This window comes from Cnephaeus nilssonii (genome assembly GCF_951640355.1).
Source record: "Cnephaeus nilssonii genome assembly, chromosome: 11".
Lineage (NCBI taxonomy): Eukaryota > Metazoa > Chordata > Mammalia > Chiroptera > Vespertilionidae > Cnephaeus > Cnephaeus nilssonii.
This window is the reverse complement of record NC_137082.1, coordinates 87,474,056-87,495,617: the sequence shown is the minus strand read 5'-3', so window position 1 is coordinate 87,495,617 and position 21,562 is coordinate 87,474,056. Positions and strand designations below refer to the sequence as shown.

Below are 21,562 nucleotides of genomic sequence, written 5' to 3'. Positions count from 1 at the left end.
CTTTGGATTACTAGAAGTAGAAGACTGCTGGATTTTCCTATGTACACCTGAACAAAAGCCACACCAGAGTATTCTTTGTGGGAACTTGTGGATGTGTAGGTGAAGGGCAAAGTTCACGTTACCTTGGCCATTGAGATGGTGTGAGGGTCAAAGACAGATGAAATATGGGGCACACAGACAAATGAAATATTTTTAACATGGAATAGAAATTAAATAGGAAAAAAGAAAAGGAGATAACCTTATACTTAATTTGTGACAGTTCATAACAACAAAAATAAGAATGTACTTCACCAGTGGACTTTTCAGTATATATATATATATATATATATATATATATATATATATATATATATATATAATAAAAGGGTAATATGCTAATTACCCTGGGAGACCTTCCAGACAAAGGGAGACCTTTCCAGACAAAGCCATGGTGGTGGGGCCAAGGCAGAGGCGGTTAGAGGCAATCAGGCCAGCAGGGGAGGGCAGTTGGGGGTGATCAGGATGGCAGGAGGGGGAGGTGGGGGCAATCAGGCCAGCAAGGGGGGGAAGTTGAGGGCGATCAGGCTGGCAGGCAGAGTGGTTAGGGGCAATCAGGCAGGCAGGCAGGTGAGCAGTTAGTAGCCAGTGGTCCCAGATTGCGAGAGGGATGTCTGACTGCCGGCAGTCGGCCATCCCCTGAGGGGTCCCAGATTGGAGAGGGTGCAGGCTGGGCTGAGGGATAATCCACGCTCCCGACCCCGCACGAATTTCGTGCACATGGCCACTAGTATATATATATATATTTTTTTGTCTCAACAACTAGATGTACACCAGTGGAGGACAGGTTTCAAATAGTAAACTTCTCAATATCCTTCAAAATACAGCACAGCTTTTCATATACATCAGGCACCTCAAGGGGGTTTGAGTGAACTATACAAATCATTATGAAATTGATCACAACCCCAAAAATATTGACTAACATTGTTTGATATTACTAAGAAGTTAACACAAATGAATATGAGTGCATACACAGATACAACACCTACACCAAAAAAAGATAAAAAATTACACGAAACTGGAGATACATACAAATATACAAGAGAAAATTATATGAAAACATATATAGAAAAGTTAATTATCTAATTAATTTGCAATCTTAGATAGTAGGCAATTTTTTAAAAAATCAAGAATATCTTCATTATTTCCCAGAATCTAAGTTTCCAGAATTGGTTATAGTGAACAAGCAACCTGTGAGCAGCGGTGCAATTAATATTAATAGAGAGATATTGACTTATGTGTACTTGGGTAGGTCATGTTATCTGACCTCCACTTCTGTGTCTCTGAAGTGACTACTTAGTTGCCTTCCCATCCGCCGCCTCTGCAAAGATGCTCTGCAAATATATGAGGTAATGTTTGCAGCTTGGGAAAGAAACGCATCGCATGCTCTCAGACGTTATTACTATTCCATAGTCAAGCCTGGTATATCACTGCCTGTTTTAAATTGAAATTGTGCTGTTGGAGTCCTTGGGTTCTGACCAAAATCTGGGTCAACATAAGAAAATGATTATTTTTAATTTTCATTCTGCGGCTCTGCTCTGATCCCTTGCACGTGCGAGGGGAAACCGTGGAAAATAAACAAAGCACATAAATCAAGCTTTGAAAGAGAAAAAATATCCGGAAGGATTTTTTTTTCAATGAAGAGCGTGAACACTGTGTTTCTCTGGAGGAATATTTGGCCTAGGAAGGAGGGTAGTGCATGCAGTGTGAGTGCGCGCGTGTGTGCATGTGTGTATGTGTGTGTGTGCCGTGCGTGCGCGCCCGCGGAGAGGGGCGGGGGAGGCGGAGGAGGAGGATGAGATCATAGTTTCAGGATCCTCAGGAAACCCTGGTACTGGCAGCAGCCAGCCGCTGCTGTGCCCACATGACCCACAACTCTGGCAGCGGACCGGCACTTCCAACATTATTAAATAATCAGAGAGCGGCTCTGCTCCCTGCCCACGCCGCCCTGCAGGCTGATGGACACCTTCTAAGAGTTTGGCGAGTCGGTGACGAGGCACCCGTCCATTCCAAGGTGTGTGCTAGGCGTTTTCCTCCGTGACAGCTCGGGCGTGGGGGAGGGCGCGGGGTGCGGGGTCCTGGGGCCGCGAGGAGTGGGCGCCGGGCTGGGCTGCTGCGCGCTGCCCGCCGCCCGGGGCTGCGGAGGCGGGGGATGCCCGGGACGCGCAGCCCCGCGACGCAGGGACCGCAGCCCCAGGCGCCGGGGACACGGGCTCCGCTGCGGAGCGAGCGCAGGCGTGGCGCCCGGAAAGTCAGGAGTGGAAGCGCGGGCGAGCGCGGGGTGGTGGGGGCGGGGGCGGGGAATCGCCCCAACGCCCACTCGCGGGGTTCCCACCTGCGCGCGGGCCGGGCCGCAGGGAGCGCGGAGCATGTGCGGCGCTGCAGCCGGGACTGCGGAGGGAGGGCGCCGGGCCGGGCGGGCGGCGCCTCGGGCCCGCGGGCGGCGGGGCGGCTGCGGCAGGAGCGCCGGGCGGGGGCGCGGGCCGCGCAGGTAAATCGCTGCCGCGGGGGCCCCGCAGCCGGAGGCCCGGGCTCCCGGGCTGGTGGGAGCGGCCGCCGGCGTCGCTGCGGGCTGAGTTGTTTTTGTTGTCATTGCCGCCCTCCGGGTCGTCCTGGAGGCTGAGCTGGTGGGAGTGGCGTGGCCACCTCCACTGGGGCTGGCACTGACGGTGGGGGGCAGTGCGGGGCGGGGGGGTAGGGGCCGGGGAATCCGCGGCGGGTTCCTTTCCAGCCCGTGGCGTCTGTGCGCGTGGCCAGGCACTGCGGTGCGTGGATGGCTGCGTGGGAGTGGGCGCTCCTCCGGGGGCGCGGGGGCGGCTGGGCGCCCAGGTGAGTATCCGGCATCTGTAGCCTGTTGCCCGCTTTGGAGTTTTCCACTGGACGGAGGGTGGGCGGGAGGTTGGTTCCAGGACCCCAAGTGGGAGGTGGAGAGGTGTCTGTCCGAGGACCAACCCCGAGGGGAGCAGAGCGGTGGCCCGGCGGTGCTTGGGCGCAAAGGCACGGCGGCTGGGACTGGGTGGCGCAGCTTTCCCTGGCAGACTTGGGGTCCGGCTTTGGGGAGAAACGTGTAGAACTTAGGGGGGAATAGTGAATGTACACTTGCGAAGTAAACACCATTAGATTCATTCTTGCTCTTAAAAAAAAAGGCCTTTTGAGTTGTTGTTTACCTTCAGGGGTTCCTGTAATCAATGATGGTCACTTGGTATTTGATGTGTGTTCTTTTGAATGTAACAATTACCTATATTGTTGAAGTACAAAGAGTTATTAATTTATTTTACCAAAAAACCCCACTTACATTGTTTATCCCAAAGGTAGAAACTTTAGGAAAAAAACAGCTCTCCACAAATTGCATGCACAGTTCTATGTTCTTTAATGTTATCTCACTTAATTCTTACACCACCCTAAAGGGGAGAGTAGGTCATAATAGCATCCACCTTTTACAGATGAGGAAATCCACGGAGATGCGAAATAACTCACCCAAGGTCACACAGTTATGAAATATTCGAGCCAGCTGGACTTTTGCTGTACTCTTAACCTAGTCATCATATATATATATATATATGAACCCCATTGTACCTAAAGTCTATATTTGATATATTTCCCACATCTCTACCAAGATGATCCTCTTAATTATGTGCTACACGACGTTGGGGGCAATTAATTTTTTCTAATTTTAATACTGTAATTATGGCAACTATCCTTTGAGTAGTTTCCTTTTGTCACAATGAACCTAATTTCCTATTCAATTGTAGATTAAAGTAGTATTTATAAGCACAATCAAGCTTTTCAGCAGTTAAGATTCAACAGGAAAGTAGATTATAAAGCAGATAGCTGAATCTGTTTGTTTTCACTTTGCTCAAAGCGTGGTCATTATTTTATTCATAATACGATCTTGCAGAATTTTTGGTCAACTTTAATAATCTTTAATCCAATCACTCTGAAAAGAGGTTATGGAGCTTTAAAAGAAGACTTATGCTGTTCTCTTTCAACTGTCCGTAATTAAAAGCAGGCTGTATTTTGAGGGTGTTCATGTATGGCATGCCTTTACCAATGGTAAACACTTATACAGAGTTGTGGAGCAATGAAGACTGAAATCAAATTTTCTCATTATTCTAAGTTGAAATACCTTTTAAATCTTCACTTGTTTTAAGTGATCTATGGTGTTGAAAAGGTGTCAGTGGGGTGAACTCCAGAGAATTACTCTTCATTTGAGCTTATTGAGCTCTCATGATACTCATTCTATTGGACACATGTCTCTCTTAAATCTTCATCAGCTATTTTTTAAGTAATTTAAATGCTTCTTTACATAATGAATTTCAAAATTATTTTGACATTCATAAATTTCCTTAATTCTTGTCTTTCAGTTTAATTAAATTCAATGTACTCATTTCAAATCCATACCTAGTCAACATTATAAGTGAAAGGGGGCTAGAATCCAATTGGAACTACATGAAAACATGGTCTTTGGATGTGAAAAATTTTTCCTGCTCTTCCTAGGTTAAGCTCCTCCACACACCAAAGTATGGCTGGCTGCAGGTTATTTTGGGAATGCTGGAGGGCAGTGCTCTGGTCAGGAGAGTTGCACGCCATGGGACACAAGTGTTTTTGATATTGAAATTGAGTCTGAATTTTCCACGACTATTTAAATAGGATGTTGATTGTCATTAAGGTATAAATCCTGTGATACACACCTGTCCTTTCTGACTCAGATCTGTTCCAGTTTTCTAGTTTCTGTTACTTACTTTAGAGAAAGCATTGCCTTGCTACTTTTACCTCACCTGGTGGATTTGACAGGACTTTTTCCTTTCGAGTTCCACATCTCTGGTTTTGGGAGAATCGTACCGTCTCCGCCTCCTGAGAACCCCTCTATTCCAGGTGCTGGGTGGACAACCGGAGGTCAGTGGTGAGCAGGAAGATGAGTGAGCCCTGTCAGTTTCAGAGGGTCAGACTTTAGTAAAGTAATTATACAAGTAAACCCCTATTTACAAATTGAGGTAAATTCTCTGAAAGAAAGAATTCAGTAAGAATGCATGTTAAACCCTAGCCAGTTTTGCTCAGTGGATAGAGCATTGGCCTGCAGACTGAAGGGTCCCACGTTCGATTCTGGTCAAGGGCACATGTCAAGGTTGGCTCGATCCCCAGTAGGGGACGTGTAGGAAGCAGCCAATCAATGATTCTCTCTCATCATTGATGTTTCTACCTCTCTCTTCCTCTCTGAAATCAATAAAAATATATATTTTTTAAAAAGAGTGTGTGTTGGAATTCTGGACCAGGCAGGGAGTTCAAAACAGGATGCCCATAAAATCACGTATTTGCAGAGGAATGACGTGTGAGGAAGTGTTTACTAAGTTAAGTGGTCTTCTTAAATGCTTTCATAAATATTTCCTGAATTATTTTCAGAGACCTGTGTCTCAGTCTGGTTATCTCTGCACTTCTCTATTCACCAGAAGACACACTGTTTCCCCTCATTATCTGCCTATGGACATGCGGAGGTTTACAAAACTCTCCAGTACTTTTTAAAGCACATAGAGCATGTGCTACCCTCAACTGGTGAGTGTCCTCTTTGAAGAGAGTTATTTAATTTTAAGGAACTATAGTTCTTTTCTTCCTTTGCCTTAATAACCACTTTGAAATCTTAAAAGGTAGTTGCATGTGTGTTAAAGTGGAAGAATGTTTCAGAATAGACATGCAACTGACTTATGCCTGGCACCTAAGATTCTATGAAGTGTCCCAGGGAAGAGAAGAGGCTCCGGAGTAAAGGAGGTGAACCTAAGTGTTTACTACCCTGGGGAAATGGGCCCTAACAACTTAAAGCAAACATCACAGTATCTGCACTGGTTGAATACTTGCTGTGTGCTGGGCATCATTTTATGGGCTCTCTATAAATTACTATCCCAGTTCCTCACAATAGGCTTCTGGAGTGTCCTCATTGTATGGGAAGGGAACTGAAGTGCAAAGAGGACAGGAATCATAACCACTGTCACAAAGGAAGAGAGAGCCCTAAACTCACGAGTTCTGATTCTGTCGTTCACACTGGGAACTAATGAGGTGTCACACCTGGTTCACAACTCTCCTGGTGCATTAAATTCCCATCATGATGAACATAATGACTCTTCCTAATTTGACCTCCTAGTTACTGTTTCCTTCATAAAAATAAGTGGAAAACACAATACTTTTTGTATAGCTACGATTTTTGCCTCATATTTTGTAGGCAAAAAATATATATAAAGCAAGAAGATGTATATGAATGCCTATACAAAGACAGGTGATGGCTAGATTCTGAGAAATGTATCATTGTATGTTTTTTAAAATTCAAAGATAGTAACGAGTTCCATTTGAAACTGTGGACAATTTTAACATCAATAATATGTACTTGAACATTCCAAATAATTAGGGAAATATCTTTAACAGCTGAAAGTTCTAATTGGTAAAGTTAAGAATTTAAGTCACGTGTTTCACCTTCCCCAAAAGTCTTTGTCCAGGGTATGCACTGCTAGGAGGCTATAAAGTATAACATCAAAACATCAGTTGCAATATCTTTGTAAAAAATTATTTTAAAACCCAGTTAATTTTTGCATTGAAATCTTTTGACATGACTCATAGTAAGTGTGATGATAAAAAACTTAATCATTTCAAAATATTATCCAAACAATGTTAACCTAAGACACATGGCACAAGTTGCTAGCAAAAGGAAGTACTGATTGGTTGTGAGCTAATGCATATAAAGATGTTTGCACAGGGTCTGAAAATAAATGTCAGTCAAGGTCATTTCTCCTCGCAAACAGTGGGTTCTGTGCAGTTGATATGATTGTTCATGTTCACCATGAATCCCAATCTCTACATAGTACACATCTACAAATGTGTGTGTCTCTTCTTCGAAGCTGTTGGAAATCCTTAGGGCAGAACACATAGTTTCTATGACTCATGTATCTCTATGAAGAGTGTGATGCATCACGTCTCTGTATGCTCAGCTTCACACAAAGCTTTACATCATAGAATCACTACCAAACGATCACTCTAATTTATAGCATAAGGAAAGTGATGCAAGAAGACTTGATTTTGCTGTATGTGTGTGTATGTGTGTGCATGTGTTATGAGTGAAAGATGCCATTGAGTACACCATAGAATAACTCATTAACCAGTTTACAATTGGATACCATAATACAGTGTCCTGTTCCAAAGAGAGCTGTGTGTTTAATGTAAATGTAAAATATTTCCATCAGCTATAATAGTACAGATTATGCAGCCCAGCAAACAACTCTAAAATTTCAGTGACTGAAAAACCACCACAAGGGTTTATTTCTTGCTAATATTATGTGCCCATGTTGGTCAGTATAGACTGTTTTCCATCTTCCTCACTCAGAGACCCAGACTGATAAAGCTCCGATCGTCCAAAACATCCTCATCCTTCCCCAGGCACATGGGAACATGGTGCGTCACCCACGTTCATAAAGGCTTTCATCCGGGAGCACTACTTGCCACTTCCACTCCTCACATTTTATTGGCCACAGCGGGTCATGTGACCATTCTTATTCATGAGTGAAGGCTATCACATGCCCAGATGGAAGAAAATGGCAAGATTTGTGAACAGGCCTCATGGTTACCGTATAAAATTAGCCAGGACTCTTCAATAGTTTTATCATCTGAAAACAATGTATGGTTTACTATAAAAGTGGAATGACCAACAATTGTGTTTAGGATGTCAGCATGGAAAGGTCGCTCCAGCATAAAATGACCAGCAAAGAAAACAGACACTAAACTTGTGAAATTGGTGACATCCTTTTTCCCCCCAAGTGGGGTTGAATTTAGTCAAGGAACGATACCAGCCATGGTTTGTTTTGAGGAAATACATGAGGGAGCCTATCTGAGAGCTAGCATAAGCCATGAACTCTGCCCAGAACTGCTTACAGCACCCAAGCTGTGTTTTTCTGAACAGACTTGATGGTATCAACATGGTACAGAAAGCGGGACAGCTAGGTGTGTCTTTTAATGTTACCTGCACCTACAGAGACAGATAAACACACAAATGAACTGTATGTTTATTTTACATTGCCATACATCATGTGAAAAGTTAGAATGTATCCTACCCATACGTTTTAACTAAACCTTTTATTTTGAGATAATGGTAGACTCACATGCTACTGTAAGAAATGATATGGAGAGGTCCCGTGGCCCCTTTTACCCAGGTTACCCCCATTGTGGGAAATGGCCCAATCTCAAAACTTAACAGTAAAAAGCAAAAAAAAACAGTCCAATTAGAAAATGGGTAAATGACACGAAGAAATATTTCACCAAGGAAGATACACAAATGGCAAAGAAGCACATATGATGATGTCCAACATCATTAAGGAAATGCAAATTAGAACCACAATGAGATGTCACTGCAAACCTGTAAGTGTATTTATTGCAAGTATGTCACATCTCATTGTTTTTGGTATGTTTATTTGCACCCTGGGGACTTCCTTCAATTTATTAGTCCTAAAAGTTTTTTGTGTGTTTTTTTTAGAATAGTCGATGTGGACACCTTTATTTCTCTTTCCTTGTCTTACAGCACTGCCTAGAACTTTTAGTACTGTGTTGAGTCAGAGTGGTGAGAGTGGACATTCACCTTGCTGCTTACCTTCAGGGCAAAACATTTAATCTTTTACCATTAATTATAATGTCAGCTGTCAATCCTTTGCGGATGTTCTTTATAAAATTGAAGAATTTTGCCTTCATTCTGATTTTTCAAATCATGAATAGGTATTAATTTTTGTAAAAGTGCCTTTTCCCCCTCAAGTGATAACGATTGTTTAATTTTCTTCTTTAGTCTGTTAATATGGTGAAGTATATTGAGTGATTTTTGACTAGAATCAACCTTCCTTTGCTGCAATAAATCCCACTTGGTCTTTGTGTATAATTCGTAGTACACACTACTGTTTGCCAATATTTTGTTAAATATTTTTATATCTATATTCATGAGAGATATTGGTCTGTAACTATTTTTGGTACCTTCTTTGATATTAGTATCAGAAAATACTAGCTTTATAAAATGAATTGGAACATATTCCATGCTCTTCTATTTTCTGAAAAAGATTGTATAGAATTGGTCTTTATTCTGTGTGTGTGTGTGTGTTTTAGTTAAGGACTCTGTTTCTTTAATATTGTGTGTGTGTGTGTGTGTGTGTGTGTGTGTGTGTGTGTGTATATATATATATATATATATATATATATATATATATATATATATATTTGGTGTTTTCTTTGTGTGGTTTTTTTTTTGCTAGGCTGCCATAACAGAATAAAACCCACCTGGGTACCTTAAACAATATATGTTCTCATAGTTCCGGAGACTTGGGAGATTAAGGTGTCAGCAGGTTTGGTTTCTCCTGAGGCCTCTCTGCTTGGCATGTAAGCGACTGCCTTCTCACCGGGTCCTCACACGGTCTTTCCTGTGTGTGCATCTTTGGTGTCTCTCTGGGTTGCTCCGATTTCCTCTTAGAAAGACAGTAGGCCGCTGGGTTAGGGCCCACTCTAAATGTCACATTTTCACTTGATCATAACTTTAAAGGCCCTATCTCCAAATATAGTCACGTTCTATACTAGGGATTGGGGCTTCAACATATGAATTTGGGAGAGGGAACAATTTAGCTTATAATAATACTTTTAGGCTATTTAAATTATTTGTTTCATACTGTGTGTATTGTGTTAAATTAAGTTTATTATGATTTGGTTATTCATCTAAGTAGTCCAATTTATTTTTGTTGAGTTATTTATTTTTGTTATTTTGATGTCTGTGGGGTCTGTAGTGTTATCCCTTGCTTCATTTTTTAAAAATAAATCTTTATTGTTGGAAGTATTACATATATTCTCTTTTTTCCCCCATGAACCCCCCCCCCCCCAGCCCGCTCCTGCCCCCACCCCAGGCCCTCACTGCCCCATTGCCTGTGGCCATGGGTCATGCATATCTATATCTATATCTATATCTATATCTATATCTATATCTATATATATATAAAAGCCTAAGCAACCAAGTGACTGTTCAACCATTCGACCGACCGGTAGCTATGATGCACACTGACCACTAGGGGAAGACGCTCTGACCTGTAGGTTAGGTTGCTGGCTGTGGGTTAGCTTGTTGATGGGGCCCTGTTGGCCCCAAATCTGGTTCACCTGCACCCCAGACCCAGAGAGGAGAGAGAAGTGAGGAGGGAGCCCGATTTCTTGCAGAATCGGCCATGGGTTAGCTTGCTGTGATATTAAAATATTTCTTCTAATTAATTTTCTTACAATGTGCATGAATCCGTGCACCGGGCCACTAATATACATATAAAGTTCTTGGTTGATTACTTCCTACCCTCCCAGCCTCCCCTGCCTTCCCTCCGAGATTTCCCACTCTGTTCCATGCTTCCATGCCTATGGATCCACTCCACTCATCATTTATTTTGTTATTTAGATTCCACATATCAGTAAGATCACGTGATACTTGTCTTTCTCTGCCTGACTTACTTCACTTAGCACGATACTCTCCAAGTCCCTCCATGCTGCCTCAAACAGTAAGAGATTTTTTTTTTTACTGTTGCATAGTACTCCATGGTATAAATAAACCACAGCTTTTTTATCCACTCATCTACTAATGGGCACTTGGGCTGTTTCCAGATCTTAACTACTGTAAGTTGTGCTGTTATGAAGATAGGGGTGCATATATTCTTTCTGATTGGTGTTTCGGTTTTCTTATGATATATTCCTAGAAGTGGGATCACTGGGTCAAATGGCAGTTCCATATTTAATTTTTTTAGGAAGCTTCATACTGTTTTCCATAATGACTGCACCAGTTTGCATTCCCACCAGCAGTGTACAAGGGTTCCCATTTCTCCACATCCTCGCCAGCACTTGTCATTTGTTGATTTGTTGATGGTAGCCATACTGAGAGGTGTGAGGTGATACCTCATTGTTGTTTTAATTTGCATCTCTCTGATGATCAGTGACTTTGAACATCTTTTCATATGTCTCTTGGCCATCTGTATGTCCTCTTTGGAGAAGTGTCTATTTCGGTCCTTTGCCCATTTTTTACTTGGTTTGTTTGTCTTCCTTTTGTCAAGTTGTATGAATTCCTTATATATTTTGGATATTAACCCTTTATCAGATGTATCATTGCCAAATATGTTCTCCCATACAGTGGGCTCCCTTTTTGTTTTGTTGATGGTTTCTTTTGCTGCAGAAGCTTTTTATTTTGATGTAGTCCCACTTGTTTTCTCCTTAGTTTCCTTTGCCATAGGAGATGTATCTGTAAACATATTGCTACGAGAGATGTCTGAGATTTTGCTTCCTATGGCTTCTTCTAGGATTGTTATGGTTTCATGACTTAACATTTAAGTCTTTTATCCATTTTGAGTTTATTGTTGTGTATGGTGTAAGTTGGTGGTCTAGTTTCATTTTTTTGCATGTATCTATCCAATATTCCCAACACTATTTATTGAAGAGACTGTCTTGACTACATTGTATGCTCTTGACTCCTTTGTCAAATATTATTAAGCATAATGGCTTGGGTCAATTTCTGGGTTCTCTATTCTGTTACATTGATCTATATGTCTGTTCTTGTGCCATTTCCAGGTTGTTTTGATTACGGTGGCTTTGTAGCGTAACTTGAAATCTGGTATTGTGATCCCTCCAACTTTGTTCTTCTTTCTCAAAATTGCTGCAGCTATTTAGGGTCTTTTTTGATTCCATATAAATTTTTGGAGTACTTTTTTCTAGATCTGTGAAATATGCTGTTGGTATTTTAACAGGAATTTGGGTAGTATGAGCATTTTAATTATGTTGATTCTACCAACCCACGAAGAAGGTATATTCTTCCACTTGTTTATGTCTTCCTCTGTCCCTTTTTTCAACATCCTATAGTTTTCTGAGTACAGATCTTTTGCCTCCTTGGTTAAGTTTATTCTTAAGTGTCTTAATTTTTTTGTTGCAGTGGTAAATGGGATTATTTGTTTAGTTTATCTTTCTGTGAGTTCATTACTGTTGTATAAAAAAGCCATGGATTTTTTTGTGTTAATTTTGTATCCTGCTACATTGCCAAATTCATTTATTAAATGTAGTAGGTTTTTGGTTGAGTCTAGGTTTTTCTATGTACAATATCATGTCATCTGTGAATAATGAGCGTTTTACTTCCTCCTTTGCAATTTGGATGCCTTTTATTTCTTCTTCTTGTCTGATCACTGTGGCTAGCACTCCAGTACTATGTTGAATAACAGTGGTGAAAGCGGAAATCCCTGTCTTGTTTCTGTTCTCAGGGGAAATGGTTTTAATTTTTGCCTATTGAGTATGATGTTGTCTGCAGGTTTGTCATATACGGCCTTTATCATGTTGAGATATGCTCCTTCTATTCCTACTTTGCTGAGAGTTTTTATCAAAAATGGGTGTTGGATTTTGTTGAATGCTTTTTCTGTGTCTATTGATATGTTCATGTGATTTTTGTCTTTCAATTTGTTTATGTGATGTATTACGTTTATTGATTTGTGAATATTGTACCAGCCTTGCATCCCTGGAATAAATCCCACTTGGTCATGATGCATGATCTTTTTAAAACATTGCTAGATCTGATTTGCTAATATTTTGTTGAGGAGTTTAGCATCTATGTTCATCAGGGATATCCTATGTAATAAAAGGCTAATATGCAAATCCACCAAACAGCAGAACAACTGGTCACTATGACATGCACTGATCACCAGGCGACAGATGCTCAATGCAGGAGCTGTCCCCTGGTGGTCAGTGTGCTCCCACAGGGGGAGAACTGCTCAGCCAGAAGCCGGGCTCATGGCTGGCTAATGCAGCAGTGGTGGTGGGAGCCTCTCCCGCCTCCACAGCAGCGCTAAGGATGTCCAACTGATGGCTTAGGCTCACTCCCTGAGGGCTCCTGGCCTGTGAGAGGGTGCAGTCCGGGCTGAGGGATCCCCCCCTCAGAGTGCATGAATTTCGTGCTCCGGGCCTCTAATCCTATCTAATAAAAGAGAAACATGCAAATTGACTGTACCTCTGCTACACCCACAAGCCACGCCCACCAGCCAATCAGGAGCAAATATGCAAATTAACCCAAACAAGATGGCGATTAATTTGCATATCCAGGCACAGAGCAAAGACTGAAGACAGCGTAGAAGGAAGCCAAGCGTTGCAGAAGGGAGCGAAGCTGCAGAGAGGCAAGTGGTGTGGCAGAGATGGGAGGAAAACGGGTGGGGCGGAGGGAAGCAGGCAGGGCAGCGGAGAAGGGAGGGAAGCAGGCGGGGCGGCAGAGACGGCCACAGGAAGCCCTATTCTTGCAGGAATCTTCCTGCAATGGGCCTCTAGTTGGCCCATAATTTTCTTTCTTTGTAGTGTCTTTATCTGGTTTTGGAATTAGGAAAATGCTGGCCTCATAAAAAGAGTTTGGAAGTGTTTCTTCCTCTTGGATTTTTTGGAATATTTTGAGGAGTATAGATGTTAGTTCTTTTTTGAATGTTTGGTAAAACTCCCCTGTGAATCCTTCCGGACTTGGGCTTCTGCTTGCTGGGAGTTTTTTTTATTACTGCTCCTATTTCATCAGTAGTTATTGGTCTATTCAAGTTCTCTGATTCTTCCTGACTCAGTTTTGGGAGATTGTATTTTTTTAGGAATTTGTCCATTTCATCCACATTGTCAAGCTTGTTGGCATATAATTGTTCATAGTATTTTCCTATAATCCTTTGTATTTCTGTGGTGTCAGTGGTAACTTCTCCACTTTCATTTCTGATTTTACTTATTTGGGTCCCCTCTCTTTGTTTCTTGATGAGTCTGGCTAGCAGTTTACCAATATTTTTATCCTTTCAAAGAACCACCACTTGGCTTCATTGATTTTTGTATTGTTTTCTTAATCTCTATGATATTTATTTCTGTTCTAATTGTTATTATTTCCTTCCTTCTACTTACTCTGGGCTTTTATGTTGTTGTTGTTCTCTTTCTAGTTCTTTCAGTTGTAGGGTTAAATAGTTTTTTGTTGATTTTTCTTGTTGTTTTTTGTTTGTTTGTTTGTTTGTTTGTTTTGAGGTATGTCTATAGTGCTATCAATTTCACTCTCAGGACTGCTTTTGCTGTGTCCCAGAAAATTCGGGTTGTGGTGTGTTCATTTTCATTTGCTTCAAGGAAGTTTTTGATTTATTTCTTGATCTCATTGGTAACCCATTCATTGTTTAATAACATGCTATTTATCCTCCATATGTTTGAATATTTGGGGTGTTTTTGCTGTAGTTGATTTCTCATTTCATTCCATTGTCATCTGAGAAGATGCTTGATATAATTTCAATCTTCTTGAACTTGTAGAGACTTGTTTTGTGTCCTAACATGTGGTCTGTCTTTGTGAATGACCCATGTGCACTTGAGAAGAATGTATATTCTGCTGCTTTGGGGTGAAATGTTCTATAAATGTCAATTAACTCCATCTGATCCAGTGTGTCTTTTAGAGTCACTGTTTCCTTGTTAAGTTTTTGTCTGTAAGATCTATCCAGTCAAGTCAGCAGGTTGTTAAAGTCCCCTACTATGGCTATATTGTTCTCCATCTCTCCTTTAAAGTCCTCTAGAAATTTTTAAAATATATTTAGGTGCTCCAATATTGGATGCATATATGTTTACTAGGGTTATATCCTCTTGTTGGATTGATCCTTTTAGTATTATGTAGTGACCTTTGTTATCTCTTGTGATGGCCTTCATTTTAAAGTCTATTTTGTTGTGTATGAGTATTGCTACTCTAGCTTTTTTTTCTTTTTCGTTTGCATGGAAAATTTTTTCCATCCCTTCACTTTCATCCTGTGTGTGTCTTTTGCTCTGAGGTGAGTCTCTTGTAGACAGCATATAGTTGGGTCATGTTTTTGTATCCATTCAGATACCCAGTGCCTTTTGATTGGAGCATTTAATCCATTTACATTTTGGCTTATTATTGATAGGTACTTATTTATTGCCATTTTAATTCTGTATGCTTAGGTTTCTCTCTCTGTGTTTTCTTCTCACTACAACAGTCCCTTTAGCATTTCTTGTAATGCTGGTTTGGTCATGATGTACTCCTTTAGCCTTTTTTTTTTTTTTTTTTTTTTTTTTTTTGTCCAGGAAGCTCATTATTTGACTGTTTATTTTGAATGATAGCCTTGCTGGATAATCTTAGTTTCAGATCATTGCTTTCCATTACCTTGAGTACTTCATGCCATTCCCTTCTGGCTTGTAGAGCTTCTGATGAGAAATCAGGTGTCAGCCTTATGGGAGCTCCTTTGTAGGTAACAGTTTGCTTTTCTCTCGCTGCCTTTAAGATTCTCTCTTTGTCTTTAATTTTTGGCATTTTAAATATGATGTGTCTAGGCATGGGCCTGTTTGGGTTCTTCTTCTTTTTAAATATATTTTTATTGATTTCAGAGAGAATTGGAGAGGGAGAGAAAGGGAGAGAGAGAGGGAAACATCAATGATGAGAGAGAATCATCAATTAGCTGCCTTCTGCATGCCCCTGACCTGGGATCAAGTCTGCAACCGGGCATGTGCCCCTGATTGGAATCAAACCCAAGACCCTTCAGTCCACAGGCCAACATTCTATCCATTGAGCAAAACCAGCCAGGGCAGTTTGGGTTCTTCTTGCTTGGGATTCTATGTGCCTCCTGAACTTGTGCCGCTTTTTCTTTTACCAGGTTAGGAAAATTTTCTGCCATTATTTCTTCAATCATGTTCTCTATTCCTTTCTCTCTTTCTGCCTCTTCTGGCACACCTGCTATTCTAATGTTATGTTTCACATTGTCCCATAGCTCCCTTCAGCTGCCCTCCTGGTGTTTTATTTTTTATTTCTTTTTCATTGATTTTCAGAGAGAAACACCGATGTGAGAGAAACACATCAATTGGTTGCCTCCTGCATGAGCCCTGATGAGGGTCCAGTCTGGGGAGGAGCCTGCAACCTAGGTACGTGCCCTAAGCCAGAATCGAACCCGGCACCTTTCGGTCCGCAGGCTGACACTCTATCCACTGAGCCAAATTGGCCAGGGATGTCCTTCTGTTTTTAATTGTTTTTTCTTTTAAGAGAAAACAATTAGATCAGGCAAAGACTCAAAGCCTCCAGAGACTTCCTCTGCCTACAGAGTGATAAGATTTAGACTTGAATTGCCCTGAGGCAATTGTCCTCAGGTATGGTGAGAGTTTTCTTTTCAACAGGGTGGGGCAGTTGTTTCTGCCTGGAGGCTAATTATTATTTTTAGTCTCTTAGGTGGCCTCAGGAACTTCAAACTGTTGGGCAAGGTGTTTACCAACAGGGTGGGTCAGCTGTCTTCCCCCCAGGCAAAGCTGCTAGTATAGCTAATGCCTGCGTGAGAAAGATGTCCTCTGCCTGAGGGAATGTCTCAGTACAGGAAAAGGGGGTGTCTGCCTTCTGAGCTCTACCCCAGAGCCCCCAATCCTGGCTTCTGCTCACCCAGCTCCAGTCCACTCTGCCCTCCCTCTGCCAGAGCACAAGGGTGAGTGGCTCCACAGGTAATTTTATACATTGGCCCTTTAAGAGGGTGCCTGAATTCCCAGAAGTCTCTCCCTGTGACAGCTACCCTGCTGCTTTTCACAGCCAGATGTTGTGTGGGTACCCTCCTCAGTTCTGGTGCTCTCTGCTGGGGGCCCAGCTTGGGGTTTAGACATCAGAGTTCTCAGTGGGAATCCCCCACAGCTGATGTATCTCTCCACAGCTTCAGTTGCTGTCTCTGGGCGCCTGGCCAGCCCTTTCACATCTCTGCCCCTCCTACCAGTCTCTATGTGGCCTCCACTTTCGGTCCGGGTGTCAGGGTTCTCTCCTGTGAGTTTTCTGTTGATTATTCAGGAAGTTTACCTGTATTTTAGTTGTAATTCCCGTTTGTTCCTGGGAGCGTGTCCGTGCAGCATCCACTTACTCCGCCAACATTTTTAACTTTGTCTCGCTTCATTTTTGATGTTGGTAATTTGTGTCTTCATGCTTCTTTCAGTTTTGTTAGAGGTTTGTCAATTTTATTGATCTTTAATGGAACACATTGTTGTTTCATTAATTTTCTTCATTGTTTTTGTTTTTCATTTCATTGATTTCTGCTCTTATAATTATTATTTTCTCCATCCTGCTTGCTTTTGGTTTATTTATATTGTTGAGTGAGAGGTTAGATTATTGGTTTTAGGTATTTCCCCTTTCTAATGTTTGAATTTAGCACTATAAATTTCCCTCTCAGCACTGTCATAACTATGTCACAAACGTCTTAGTATGTTCTATTTTTATCTTTATTCAGCTCAAGTCCTTCCTAAAATTTCTTTTGAGATTTCTTCTTGACCCATGAGTTATTTAGAAGTGTGTTGTTTATTTCCCAAATGTTTGGAGATTTTCCTGTTATCTTTCTGTTACTGATTTCTAGTTTGATTTCATTTTTATCAGAGAGCACACTATATGATTTCAATTCTTTTAAATTTTTTAATGTTTATTTTATGGCCTGAAATGTTTTCTATCTTGGTATGTGTTCCATGAGCACTTAAAAAGATTGTGTATTAAAATGATTGGGGGTAGAGTTCTCTATAAATGTGCATTATATCCTGTTGGTTGATATTGCTGATGAGTTCTTATATATGTTTGTTAATTTTCTGTCTAGTTGTCCTATTGATTGTTGAAAGAGTATGAAGCCTCTGTTATAATTGTGAATTTGTCTATTTATCTTTTTAATTATATCCATTTGACTTTACATATTTTGTAGCTGTTTGTTACATATGTATTTAGGATTGCTATGTCTTCTCATATATTGACTCTGGTTTCTGGTAATTGGATTTGCTCAAAGTCTACTTTAACTGATATTAATATAAACACTCCTTTTCTTTGATTGATGTATGCATGATATTTCTGTTTCCATTCTTTCATTTTCAATCTGTCTCTATTGTTATATTTGATGAGTTATTTGTACATAAAATATAGTTGTATCTTTCATTTACTGTAATTATTACTTTAAGGCTTGTGCCTATTTTATTTTTGTTTTTTCTCTCTGTTTATGGCTTTTTAGTTTCTCTGGGAATTTTCCCTGCCTTCCTGTGAATTACTTGAACATTTATAGAATTACATTATTATTTGTCTATGTTTTTTAAAAATATATTTTTATTGATTTCAGAGAGGAAGGGAGAGGGAGAGATAGAAACACCAATGATAAGAGAGAATCATTGATCAGCTGCCTCCTGCTGCCCCCTACTGGGGATCGAGCGCATAACCCAGACATGTACCCTTGGTCGGAATCGAACCTGGGACCCTTCAGTCAGCAGACCCACTCTGTCCACTGAGCCAAACCAGCTAGGGCTGTCTATAATGTTAAGTGTGCCTCCTTGTATACATTTTTTTAGTGGCTGCTCTAAGTATTACACCATATACATACACTTTATCACCATTTACTACTATTGTCAGTTTATCAATTCAAGTGGAGCAGAGACACCTTACCTCTCTTTATGTCCCTTTACCCTCCCCACGGATAGCATAAAAGCCTTAAATATTTCTTCTACGTATATTTAGAGCCACATTAGACAGTACTGTAATTTTTGCATATAATTTTGAAGCTAGAATTCATTTGAAGGAGAAAGCTCATTGTATTTATTCATATATTTCTTTACTATGTTCTTCCTTCTTTCATATGTTCAAACATTCCTTCTTTTATTGCTTCCTTTTTGTTTTGAGAACTTCCTCCAGTCATTGTTTTAGAGCAGGCAGATCAGCTGATGATAAAATCTTTGTTTTCCTTTATCTGAGACTGTCCTGATTGCTCCTTCATTTCTGAAGGATATATTAACTGGATATAGGATTCTAAGTTGACAGTTCTGTTCTTTCAGCACTTGAAAAATGCTGTGCCACTTCCTTCTGGCCTCCATGGATTCTCATGAGACATCTACTGCTCTTCTAGTTGGTTTTTCTCCTAAAAGCAAAGTGCCATTTCTCTCTTGCTCTTTTTCAGATTTTTTTTTTTGTCTTTAGTTTTTTGTGGGTTTTTTAAAATAAATTTGACCATGCTGTGTATATGCCTTGTTTATTTATTTTTCACCTTTCAGGTCTCCAAGATATGAATGTTAGATCTTTTGTTATAATCACACTAATCACACAGTGCATTAGTTCTTTCTTACATGTTCTATTTCTCAGCTGAACCTTTCTACTTTTTCATTTGTCTCAAGCATGTTCATAATGGCTTATTTAAGTATTTTTAAATTATGGCTGCTTTAAAAAATTTGCCAGATAACCTAACATCTCTGTCATCTCATTATGGGTATCTTTCAATTGTCCTTTCTCATTCAGTGTGAGATTTTCCTGGTTCTTGGTATGATGAACGATTTTCAGTGGAAACCTAGACATTTTATTATTATGTTAAGAGAATCTGGATCTGATTTACCAGTACACCTGTTCTGGCAGAATTCTAACATCACTCTTGAGGGCAGAATGGGGATGGTGCCACCTCATCACTGCCAGGGTGGGTAGAAGCGCAGGTTTCCCCCTCAGTCTCATTTGTCACCTGAGGGGGCTCCACCTTGCTCCGGGGCGAGGTGGTAATTCGGGCTCCTCCCCTTGTCTTCCCTGAGACCTCTCACAGGAGGAGAGGTAGGAGTGCCTCTTTTCTGTTTCCTCTGTGGCCTCCACTGACAAGATGGGGGCAGGGAGGTAGCCTCATGGCTCCTGGGCTGTGATGACACCCCGATCCTCCCTCAGGCTCCTATAACATCACCCGGTGAAGAAGGGGAGCAGAAACTCAGCCCAGCCAGGTGAGGGTGGAAGGACAGGCTCCCGCCTAGTCTCCATTGACAACCTAGTGCGGTGGGAGGGCTGGGTCTCATCACCACACGATGGGGATGAAGGTCTCAGCTCCCTGCTGGGTCTTCGGTTAAGTCACTTTAGCAGGAGTTGAGCACCTTGGGTCAGCCTGGTGAGGGCGGAGGTGTAAGCTCCCTGCTCAGCCTTTGTTGACATGGGCGTGGTAGGACCCCAGTTTTTTCTGTTTTATTTACTGGAGCAGAGCTGTTATTGTCCAAATGTTTTTGTTTGTTTGATGTTGCTTCTTTCCAGGTCCCTTGGCTAGAGAGCACGTGCTTTTGTTGGCCCTTTAAAAAAAATCGGTGCCTATTGGCATTTCTGGGTTCTTGGTTTTTTCAGCTCCAGGTCTGGGATATATGAGGCAAAACGAAACTTAACCCTGCCGTTTACCACCCTTTGGCCCCGAGGCCCTCTCACTGGTTTGCCTTCTGTCCAACTTTCAGAGTCTTTGTATGTTTATTTTATGTACAACATCCAGGGTTTTGGTTATTGTTGTTCAATTAAAAAAAAAAGTGCTTCTACTCCATTTTCACAGAAGTCTAGTCCATATTTTTTATGCAAATGTAAACTGAAAAATATCCCTCAGCATTGATTCTCAAGGATGAATCTCAGAGGATTATTGCTGACCTGTTTCTGAATGACAAGCACTTTCCAGGTCAGTGGGATGAGGGGGTCCTTGTACAAAGATGCAGAAAGGCTCACAGAACATGCCATCTGTGCTGAGGTCCAGAGACCCCATGGAGGTACTCGTACTCCGAATCAACGCTTTCTCCTCTCAGGAATCCATGATGCGAGTGGGGGGATCCCCCCATTCTCATAGACTCTTTCCTGGCAGATTCTAGAGCTACACCACCCCAGCCCTTAGGTATCCTCACTAAGTATCCTTTATACCTGGGAACATTATCCATCTGAAGTGCAGTTTTGAGCCAGAAAATGTGTGGGAAAATGTTACTAAGTTAGAAAACAGCAAACACAAAATCCATATATAAATGGTCATTGAGGAGCCCCTGCCAGCAAGCATTCCTGTTCATTCTGTTATGTGAAATTGTACATTAAAAATAAATGTATTGATTTTGTCAAGTTGTTTGATCACTACTCAGTAGATTAAGTATCAAAGATGGGACTAAGAATTTCCTGCTTGAAGCTAATATACTAAGGAATAACAGGGAGGAAATCACAAAGAAAAATAGTCTAGGGAAATTCTCCCAAGAGACAAATCGAGTTATTGACATTGTCGTTGACCATGAAGTTCTCACTGTACCAGAGCAACTCCAAGTGTGGTCCTCAGAGAAGCAGCATCGGCACAACCTTGAGACTCGTGAATGCAAATTCTAAGCTCCACTGCAGACCTACTGAAAGGCCAGGGATAGAGCCAGGAATCTGTCCTGCAGCAAGCCCTCGGGGGCTCCTGATGGCTACAGCGGGAAACCCCTGGATGAGAGTAACCCTCCAACCACTGCAGAAAACACTAACTATATGTTTCTCGTGGTTCTTGACTCATCCGTTTAGTTTTTTGGAAAATGTATTCATTGTAGGTCACGTTTTGTGTTCTTCAATGATGAATATGTTTTCAAGTAAATATAAAGAAATTAAAATTGCATTATCCCCAGCGGTCTCTTTAAGTACATCTTAATAACTTGCCCCATTATTTGATACCCTTTACCCAAAGAGTCCCAACTGCTCCATGTCTGGCTTTGGGGTTGTAACCAGAAACAAGAGCCACGCCTACACCTCCCTGCC

The 21,562-nt window shown here is 41.3% G+C and overlaps 1 protein-coding gene across 3 annotated transcripts in view; it reads left to right on the top strand.

Moving 5' to 3' along the window:
* Positions 1-1,870: 1,870 nt before the first annotated feature.
* Positions 1,871-21,562, top strand: part of DTNA (dystrobrevin alpha) — a 305,164-nt gene continuing 285,472 nt past the window's right edge. For 2 of the 3 annotated variants that reach the window (XM_079785103.1, XM_079785102.1), the window contains exon 1: positions 1,871-2,050. The gene's annotated coding sequence lies outside the window, so the exon portion shown is untranslated. Of the gene's footprint in view, positions 2,051-2,780; positions 2,866-21,562 lie in introns of those variants that run through there. The other variant, XM_079785104.1, reaches the window with a different exon arrangement.